Genomic DNA, 11,447 nt, shown 5'->3' on the forward strand with positions numbered 1-11,447 from the left:
CTTTCAGTCTCCAATACAGTCCAGTCTTTACTTTCCCAGCTTCACAGAATGTACTCAACAGACCTCTATGCAGCAAATTCCCTGCCATGCACCTAACTTTAGCAGCTTTCTTTAACCAAGCAGAATTTTCACAATCCTCTTACTCCTGTCATTTAGGGCATTAAAGTGGAACCACATGAGCTCTGGTCCCAAGTTCTACTGACTGTTTGGGATAGAGCATGGATCCCTTTTTGAATTATATTTGCATACGTGTTGACTTGTTGTTGCCCTTTAAGCCTTTTCTTTCCCTAGATTTCAGGATTACCTGAGTGGATCTCATGCCATGGATACCCCTCCATTTACTCCATTGATTTTTATCTATCTCAGTACAAATCAACACTCTAGCATTACATTTCCTGGTGCTTTTTTTTTCTCCTTGCATTGTATAGTTTGCATTTTCTTCCAACTTGCTCTTTTACATTTTAGATTGATGTAAGACTGATTATCAACAGCCATACAAATAGAGTCAATACTAGGTTGTCTTAAAATCTCCTCTTTCAACAAAATCAGTACAAAACACTTCAATGTAATGTCAGACAAACTCTTAGGACAAACATGTTTTTGTTGCTAAAATACCAAAAGAATGATCTGGAATGAAAATTATGAACATCCATAGTCCACATTCCCCCAGCACTGATGTTTTCTAGTAGAATGGCCCATTCTGCCCCACTTATGGCATTCAACCGCTTTCCAAAGTCTCAATGTCATCCACATTTTCTACAAGAAATGGCATAATCAGGCCTTTCACAGCAATGGTCTACTCCCTGGTACCAATATCTGTCTTATTTACTTTTCTATTGCCATGATCAAAGCCACTTATAATGAAAGAGAGACATAGAGACAAACAGAGAAAGAGACAGAGACAGGGATAGTTATAGAAAGTATAGAGTAAGTACTAGGAGCTACAATATCTTTTGAAACCTCAAAGCCTAAGACCCAGTGACATACATCATCCTACAAGGCCATACCTTCTCACACTCCCCAAGTACATCTACCAAATGAGGACCAGGCACTAGAATGAATGGATAGGCCTACAGGGGCCACTATTATTCAAACTACCACACAAGGGAAGTGCTTATTCCCAGGTAATTCAAGGCAGGTTTTAGCAACTGTTATATTTATCTAACGGAATTATCTGTTAATGAATGAACACGTTATTCTATTGTTAAGCTATACACAAACTGTACAGTGCAAAGAATGAAGGATATAACCAGGCAGTGGCCCTTATAAAATTAAATCACTCTATTTTTTGCTAAATTAGACACTAGACTTTAATAAGTAGAAAGAGAAGAATAGACATGAGATAATCAGTGGCTAGATGTGTAGTCCTAGGATCTTGGCAACACTGAGATATTCAAGTTATGTCAAATAATTTCTCGTGGATGTCAATATGTAGAATGAAAATAATAAAGGCTGAGATTGCTCTTTCAGTTCTGACGTTTACTTGATTTTAGCAGTAATGAGAAAGCACAAAATGGCTTTAATCATGGATGTGACATGATCAAATTTGCATGTAGCAAATTAGCTTGCTCTACTTTTTTATGAAGGAGAAAAGTCAAAATTGAAATGCAGAAAGTTTAAGATAGGAGTAGACACCAGACTTGATGGGAACATCAATTAATTCAGTGACTATAATAATCAGAGAGGCGATGGAACTAGGCATTATTTCAAAGAATGATGTGACAAGAAACTGAGTAATATGGTGTGGAAAAAATAAGGAAAGACAGAAAATTAAAAAGGCCCAAGTTTTAGCTTGGGTGAATTATAAGAAACAGAGTATGAAATAAGTCCAAGTTCCATGTTTCAGATGTTATAGAAAGCTCTCAGTAAATGCCATGTACACAATCACATATTATAAAGAGTAAATACTATGTGCCATGTGGAATAATAGGGTATTGATGGTATTATCTTTATATTCTAATGAAAGAAATTAAATCTTTCCACAACTATGGGAATCAGTATGGAGGATTCTCCAAAAGCTAAGTATAAATCTGTCATATGACACAGATATACAACTCTTCAGCATCTATCTGAAGGACAATATTCCTGACTCCACATAAACTTGTTCAGATATGTTCGTTTCATATCTATTAACAATATATGGGAAATGAAAACTACTTAAAGATATTTAAACTAATTAATGGATAATGAAAATGTAGTACATATACATTAAGGAAAACTCCAGCTCTGAAGAAAAGTAAAAAGAACTTTTTAAGTATATGGATGAAACTAGAAAAGATCACATTGAAGGAAGTAACTCTGGGCTAGGAAGTCACATATTGCATGCTCTCTCTAATTGGAGTCTCCTAGCTCCACATCTTCAGATATAAGTATATAGACTGAAGTAACCACAGAAACTAGGGAACTAGAAAGGAAAAATTATAGGAGTAGGAGAATGGCAGAGAAATAGAAAGCGAATATCAGGGCACAAATGATCTGATTAAAGAAATGGAAAAGGGGTCTTTAATTAGGAAAAGGAGGGAGATAAATACAGAAGAGAGAGGAGAGTAAAATGATAGTAATGATGTCTGAGAAGTCATAAGAAGTCATACAATCATGTATCTACCTAAAGAAACAAACAAAAACATATTATTCATAAGTTTGTATACATACACATATATAGTTTAATTATCTAATCTGGGCTGAAAATGTCATCTCCAAAAGCAAAAGACCAATTAACAAAAACCGTCAGCAGGCATGAGAAACCCTCTTTTGAGTCATTGGTTCTCCAAGAGACTCCCAAGACATAAAACCTATTGCTATTGCCACTGGTTGTCCCCAGAGGTGGAAGGTAATCCCCTATTACTGAAGACTCATGTACTTCAGACAAAGGACCAGAGGGTCCTAAACGAAAAGAGATTTCAATGCCTACTCTTTGAGGACTAGATATCATGGTGCTAGAAGATTCCATACAAGCTTCTAAAGGAGCAAGGCAACCAACAGTTCTACCCAGCTTTGGTGTTTTTGAACCACAGTAATGACCAGCATGGTACCATAACCCTAAGGGTATAGTAGAGACATATGTACCTTGGTGGTAACCAACAACTCTACAATTGAACTAAAGACTTACTGGACAAGATGAAAATAATGCTTGCAACAGGAAATCTGTACAGCTACCCAGGGGTGGTGAAACCATGGATCATGGGAAAGAATGTACAACCAACACTTCAGTAAACCAGCATAACCCCTAATGGCATTCTAAAACCTCTTCTTTATTCCCTCAGATAACTGTAGTCTTCACTGATCATCAAGGAAACTTCTCTTTGCAAAAGATTGAGACCATCAAAGAAAACCAATCAAAATGCAAAGTTCTGGAGCCCAGCCCCAACAAATACATCTATAATACAACGTATACACCGAAGATTTGGGGAACATCATGTAGGACTTGACAGAAAGATTATCAGAGCTAGAAGATCAGAGAATTTGCTATGAGACTGTTTATCCTAGGTATGTCAGAAACTAAACTCTTAATGCCTCACTGACATGACTCTAAACATAAGCTGGACAAGAACAATAAGCATACCAAAGAGGACAGGAAAAGTCTATAAAGCCGCAACACTACACCAGAACTACAGACAACTAAGGAATGCTGAATAGAAGAAATAATCTTCCACATGGAAGAAGACAACAGACAACAATTGGTATTCTACCAATAAATAGTACTTAGTACTTAGCATTGAAATATATATATATATATATATATATATATATATATACCAGAATATAAACTTCTGAGTCTGTTTAATGTTAATAATATGTGGAAGTTTTGGAATATATACACATATACACCTAAAAATTTTCATTAATTGTTACATGGATATATATATATATATATATATATATATATATATATATATATATACATACATATACATAGAGGTGTGTGTTTGTATGTGTGTGTGTGTAAGAATAATTAATGAAAAAAGCCATGATTATTAAAGAGAGTAAAGAGGGGTATATGGGAGTGTTTAGAAGAGGAAAGGGAAGAAGGACATGATGTGATTATACTATAATCTCAAAAATAAAATAAATAAAAAAGAAACACCACCCAAAAAAACAAGAAAACTCAAAAAATAAATTTTAATGCACTGTAAATTATTTGGCAATGATAATTTTTCATAATTATCTCTGAAATACTCTATAATATTTTAATTTTCCTTTAATATAGAAAAGACATTTTTGTCCTAAATTCTCCTGAATGTACTACCTGGTATAGATTCATAATTTATAAATATCTTTCCTATTTTTCCTTAGAAAAAGATCAATGATTAACTACCTATTTGTCAGCTTTATTTAAGTTTTTCTCAGTTGATTGAAATGAATGTTCACACTGAGGAGTTTATACATTGGAGAACACAAGGCAGGAAACTGTGAAAGAATCTATCCTGTTCCTTCTTCTAAATCCACTGTGGTTTTGAAGGATGGCTGTTGAAGCCTCATATTTCTCCTATGGCAGACAGTATCACCTTTGTAGGGCACATTACTCCTCTCAGGGGTTCCCCACTGTTTCTAAAGGTAAGGTTAGAAGACTGAGGCATTTCAGTGCTGTGGGATAATGTCCTTGTACACTGGTTTAATAAAACACAGATTGGCCAGTAGCCAGGTGGGAAGTATAGGCTGGGCAAGCAGCTAGGAGAATTCTGAGAAGAGGAAGGCTGAGTCAGCCAGAGACAGAGGAAGCAAGATGTGAAGGCAGAACTGAGAAAAAGTACGAAGCCACATGGCTAAATATAGATAAAAACTACTGGTTAATTTAAGTGTAAGAGCTAATCAGTAATAAGCCTGAGCTAATGGCTGAAGAGTTATAATTAATGTAAGTCTCTCTGTGTTACATCCAGGCTGCAAGTGGAAGAGATTTGTCCTGCTTGCCGGACACAGGAACACTTCCGACTACATATCAGCCTTAAGAGTCTTTCTCTTTGGGGAGGGTCTGCAAGAGTGTGAATTGTTGAATCCAAGATTGGAAAAAGCACAGGGACAAATAGCCAAACGAATGGAAGCACATGAATTATGAATTATGAGCTGGATCAGGCCCTCTGGATAAGTGAGACCATTGAATAACTTGATCTGCTTGGGAGGCATCCAGTCTGTGGGACCAGGATCTGTCCTTAGTGCATGAGCTGGCTGTTTGGAACCTTGGGCTTACACAGGGACACTTTGCCTGTATTGAATCCAACAGGTTTAAATGAATCCCCAGGGATGCCTTGATCCTGGAGGACATGGGAATGGAGGGGAGGGGCTGGGGGAAAGGTGGGGGTGGGTGCGGGAGGGAGGAGGACAGGGTAACCCATGGCTGATGTATAAAATTTAAAACACATAATAATAAAGAAAAAAATATTTATTTAAAAAAAAGAGTCTTCCTCTTTGGGATTTGACATTTGTGAGCCAGGAAAGTTTTCCCCTTAATTCCAAACCTCTTGCCTTACACAGAGTATTGCAAGTTGTAAACTGCTCTGCGACATGCAACATCGTTGATTACTTAAGACAGACCTCTGGACCATTCAAATAATCTTTTGAAACACTTCATATGTGCTAAAATTCCATTTCTTTAAATTTAGTTACATTAGTTTAATCAATATTTGAATACCATTGTAGATAAGATAAATATTGAATTGAAAGCCTAAAAGATATATAATTTGCATGTAAGGACAATAAGAACATTTTTGCAACATGAAGAAATTCAGCTCCTTGTGTGCTTTTTGTTTTGATTTTTTTCTTTTAATTTTTGTTTATGTATAGTGTTCTATCTGCATGCATGCCTGCACTCCAGAAGAGGGCACCAGAACTCATTACAGATGGTTATGAGCCACCATGTGGTTGCTGGGAATTGAACTCAGGACCTTTGGAAGAACAGGCAGAGCTCTTAACCTCTGAGCCATCATTCCAGCCCTTGTTTTGATTTTTAATAAAGAACAGATCAGCTCAGTCTTTGTGATATGTGTAATCCCTTCCCTGGCTGGTGATTCACTGGTGTCTGATCCTGAGAATTATGGACGCAAACTACAAACTTTTGAGAAAAATTTTGCTTCTCTGCCAGTGATAATTCTTATAGGCAGGTGCAACATGCCAACCCAGCCCTGTTCTTCTTTCTGGAGATCAGTTCCAGAAATAATAGAGTGTTCTTGGGAATATGTCTTCCTGCTGAAAGAGTTGGATGCGATATTTGGGTTCTGCTCTGTTATTTCTAATTAACATTAGCAACTGATAGTCTCCTAACTCTGATTTTCTAAAGATGATGTCTTCATTTTCAAGAAAATGTGAGCATAAAAGCATATGCTTCTGCTATACAAATATACTAATATGACATAGAAAAATCTACCACTGCTAGAAAGAGCTGTAATTTGAGTGGAATGTTATTAACCCATTCTAGAATAAATGTTGGCCACTGACAACAGCTGATTTCAATCTCCTACCAGGCTTCTTGTCAGTGGCTAGGTAGAGCCAAAGGCCCTTCAGAGCTCTGTGGGTAGAACAAAGAACATTGTGCTGTTACTCTGTTAGGGTCATGCTCAGCAGGGTCTGTAATGGACTGGCACCCAGGTTCTGGGGACAGGGAGGCAAGGCCCAGGCCAAAACTTTGATATTTTCTCTGTAAAGCTATGGTTAAATGTGCCAGACATTGAGATGTGACATGCTTTACTTACTGTACTAGCATGTACTCTGCAAAAGACGAACCAGAGTTGCACTGAGTTCCCAGTAACTTTATTGTCTGATGAACTTTACTGGCTTGTTTCCTGCTTCTATGTTTGAGGAAAATGAGGAGCAGTGACAGAAATTATCATTATCATGCTGGCTTTCGTCATCAGCCTTCTAGACACTGTTGACCCCAGTTTGTGACTCTTTTCTTTCCCCCTCCAGCAGCCCCTCTCCCCCACTTAGTCCTTCTTGGAATCCCAGGTACCACTGCTGATCCTATTCCATTGCTGGATATGAATATTTATTTTTTATTATTGTGTGTGGGAGGGAACAATTAATGTAATGAAGATTTAGTAGTTCTGATATCCATGAAAAACAAGACCATCTTGAGGTCTGGAAAGCATAGATGTTACAAGAAAATAAGGACTTTTCTCTGATGGAATTCCAGTCATCTTGCAGCCATAAGCATGATGAATTTTCATGATTTGAGAACTCTCCATGCTTTTGTTTAGAGTAGCAAAATGCTGCCATCATCATTTTCTCTTTCTCTCTCTTTCTTTGCCACCTTTTTTTTACATGCTTTATGAGAAAAAAGAAGCATTTGGAAATGTTTGATTACATAAGCCTGGGTCTTGTTTTGAAAATGTTGAGACCGTATTGTAGCAAATAATTTGAAATATTAGCATGCTCTGCTTTTTGGTGGAAAGACTTCATGTGTTCATGAAATCCATACATGTATTTGACTATTTTCTTCTCCTTCTTATCACAGCACAGCCAAATGTCCTAACAGCATATACATTTATATGACAGGTACAGGTAGACAAGTGTCTTAAAGATGTATGTGTCACATCTACACATTTGTGTGACAGGTACAGGGTACACGTAGACAATGCCTGACAATTGTCCTTGGTTTCACAAAGAAGAGATACTCATGAAACTATTATTGAACCAAATTTATTTTCTTCAAATATTCTATTTCCCTTATATGAGTTAATCACCCCACTGAATGTTATAATTTGCTCATTTTATATAGCCTGTGTGCGTAAATGATTATTCCTCACACAAAAATATTAGCAGATCATATTGACTGACATACAATCCAACTTACGTTACTCTCAGATCTTTAAGTTTTTAATAGGCTCGCAATTTAAAATTATAGCTCAACATGATCTTCATTTGCATTTATCAAGTAAACATTGGTTTGAATTAATACAGTTATTTTTTTTTCCAAATTATTTTAAGGCTGTTCCATTTACACCATGAATAGTGTATACTTTTTGGAGGTAGAAAATATAAAAGTGTAATATTTTCACCCACATTTCATTTTCCTCTTTTGAAAATGTTGGGGATGCCACAACAAACATTCTTCACACCAAGAGGTGAGTCACCAGCAAGCAGGTGGATTCTCTAGGCAAAACGGATTTAGGACTTCGAAGGAATTATCCAACCCCAATCCGATAGGGTTGATTACTTTGTGTATCTATGTCTGCACTGTTATTTTCTATCTGGAAGCACCTGGGCTCATATGTGTAAACATGAGCAATGTAATCAGCATTAGGAGAGCGTCTGCTCCTGGCACAGTTCATTGGAAAATTGGCACTTAGAGAAAGATAATCTCCATTGCTTTTTAAAAATACCTGGGATGTATAAATTTAATCAAAAACTAGTTTGTAGAGATGATTCACATCTCTATTTTAGAAACTTCTCTTATAAATTACGATTAATATTTCAGCAACAAGAGAAACATAAAATACATTTTATTCATTTATTTAAAAATCAGCTGATCTCACAACCCCTCGCGCCTGTCCTTTCCATCTTGGGCCTGGCAGAATGTCTCCAGCAAAGAAGGGTGGTTAGAAGAAGAAGAACCGTTCTGCCATCAATGAGGTGGAAACCCGAGAACACACCATCAGCATTCACAAGCGCATCCATGGAGTGGGCTTCAAGAAGCGTGCCCTTAGGGCACTCAAAGAAATCCGGAAATTTGCCATGAAGGAGATGGGGACTCCATATGTGCACATTGATACCAGGCTCAATAAAGCCGTCTGGGCCAGAGGAATAATGTTCCATACCGTATCCGTGTACGTTTGTCCAGAAAACGTAACGAGGATGAGGACTCCCCAAACAAGCTCTACACATTGGTAACTTACATACCTGTTACCACATTCAAAAATCTACTGACAGTCAATGTGGAACTAAGCTGCTGAGTGTCAATAAAGGTGGAGAACTAAAAAAATAAAAAAATAAAATAAAAATAAAAATAGCTGACACAATTCAGTTGTAAATATTATTATGGATACCCAACTATCATGTGATTATCATTAAGGAAAACCAATATCCTGGCATGTGAGTCTTACATACCCTGGGGCTTGTAATATCAACATGCAGGCAAAATCATGAACAGTTTGGGAGCAGACGCTTCTCTCTGAACTTTTCAATCTATAAATTAACAAGAGCTGGTGAAACATGAATTTTTCACCAAGGAACTGTCTCAAACTTGCTCTAAAATTCAGGTAGCATTTATTCCAAATCTTAAAAAAGGAAAGTCAGGAGTTTTCAAAGATGTAATTCTCCAGGGGACATACACATGTTAGGAGGGGGAACTGATTAGTCAGTGTGTGCTCTGGTAATACATTTGCTGGACTGAATGTCTGCATTCCCAGCCAGTTACTACAGTCAACTTCAGCCCATAATCCCAGGGCTATTTAATTTTTTACCATGGCAATCATCAGGCTTCTCTTTTTCTTCACATTTATTTACATTAATAATGGAATGTTAGCTGTTATGCTCGGAGGGAAACATTCTTCTTAGGAACAGTTTATGGAGCCAAACTCTGTTTCAGTGTAATGTAGAACTTAAGACATTGACTCAATGTTTGTGTTTTCTTAGATAATATCAAACATGTGTCCTTGATCATTTACAGTGAACCTGCTCAGACAATATCCTGGCTACCTTTGGTGTAGAAAGTTTGATATCAGCTGCAAGAATCTACATATTTTGTTATTGGGTATCTGTACAAAATAATGATTGCAAGAAAATATTTCTCATTAATATCATCTAGGTTTTCTGCAAGTTCCACTTTAAGAGGCAGTTTTATGTGTCCAATACAGTAAAATCTATTTATTATGCAGGAAATAAAGGTCACTTGACAACACAGGTTCTTCACAGAAATCGTATGAGTCAAATGAGTAATGAAGAAACAACGCAGTTTTAGTAATCCATGACTGATCTTGTGACATCTCTTTGTGCCACCATGTACTTTTTCATTAAGATCTCTACACTCTATCGCCACATTCTTAGGTAATAAATGGTCATTTTATAATATTCATAAGCCTAGTGAAATACATCTTAGGTATGCAAACAGGAAGTAAAATGCTGTTTGGCTGGTAATTTTGAGAAAGTTCAGATGTTAAATTGAACTATTCAGACAAAAGTTCATCTTCAGTCTGAAATATCTAAGTATGTCTTGCACCTTCTTTCAATTAGGCCATTCAGAAAAGGCTTCATTACTCAATGGAGCTCTCGTTTACATTTGAGACCTGAGGCAAAATTAATTTTCTTTTCAGATGGCATATAATAAAACCCTTGCATTGTCTTTGTTTAAGTCCCTTTAGATAAATGATCCTGGGAGCGTGTGGAGCTTCTTAGAACACTTTGTGGGATAGATGAAACCAAACCCCAAGGAACCAGACAGTCAGCACATATGCCAGCACTAAATAGCCTCAAGAAATTAAAGATCAAGAAGAAAATCTGACAGGTATGAATCTTAGTAAGGTGGAGGAAACCTATAAAGAGTTCTAACTGCTTTGCATTGAAAGTCACAAAATTAACCTAAAAAAATCCTATTCAATTATCGTGTGTGTGTGTGTGTGTGTGTGTGTGTGTGTGTAATTTGACTAAAAAAATAAATTATGTCAACAGTGTCTGATTAAATTAATATTTTGAAGTATAAAATAAACAGTTGATATTTCTGTACAGAAATTTTAATCTAATTGTTAATTTGTATATACAAAATTAACATAAACAAGTGGGACTTATAGAAGTGTAGATGCGGGTTTACTTCCTGAAGTGTGAATTACTCATAAGTTAACCACATTACTGAAATGCCCACCTGTCTTGAGTGACTGCCTATTGATGGAAACTCCAACCCTGGAGCTGCCTGAATGAGTTGTCAGTAGTTCAACAAGTCAGTTAGGAAAGTGTCTTACTGGCAGGTCTGCTTGCCAGGAACCCCTTTTCCCCATCACCCATTTAATTCTACCATCTGAAAGGGGGACTTTGTGAGTCTTGCAAACTCCAGATTACCTGGATTCATGAGGTTTTCTAGTTTTACTTCTTGGGCCGTGTACATTTTATTTGCTTCATGAGTCTTAAAATCATCCCTACAAGGTGGAAGCTCTCAATCCAGAAAAAAAAAATGGCTACACAATATATTATTCCCAAAGGCACAGTGTTCAGTGTAAACAATTTTCAAGTATCTACTGAGTTTTTCTGTAGGAAGTTCGGAGGAATAAGGTTGTGGCTTATTGATTCTGGGCAAAGAGAGTTTTCTCTAAGACACATTAGCATGCCGTTGCATCCTTCTGTTTTGGCAATAAGCAATTCAGTCCGGATGCTTCTATATTACCCTATATAGCTAGTCTGGCTACCTGAAATAAGAATGAATTTTACAGGGGCTCATACCAGGTAATTGAAGAACCTTTACTTACTATTTACTAGCAGTAGCTTTTAGTAGGCCTTATAATTAGACAAGGTCTCTAAAAAAAAAATCT

At 36.7% G+C, this 11,447-nt stretch overlaps 1 pseudogene; it reads left to right on the forward strand.

Moving 5' to 3' along the window:
- Positions 1 to 8,475: 8,475 nt before the first annotated feature.
- Positions 8,476 to 8,882, forward strand: LOC118577855 (annotated as a pseudogene).
- The last annotated feature ends 2,565 nt before the right edge of the window (positions 8,883 to 11,447 follow it).

Source organism: Onychomys torridus, chromosome 2 (assembly GCF_903995425.1).
Source record: "Onychomys torridus chromosome 2, mOncTor1.1, whole genome shotgun sequence".
Classification (NCBI taxonomy): Eukaryota; Metazoa; Chordata; class Mammalia; order Rodentia; family Cricetidae; genus Onychomys; species Onychomys torridus.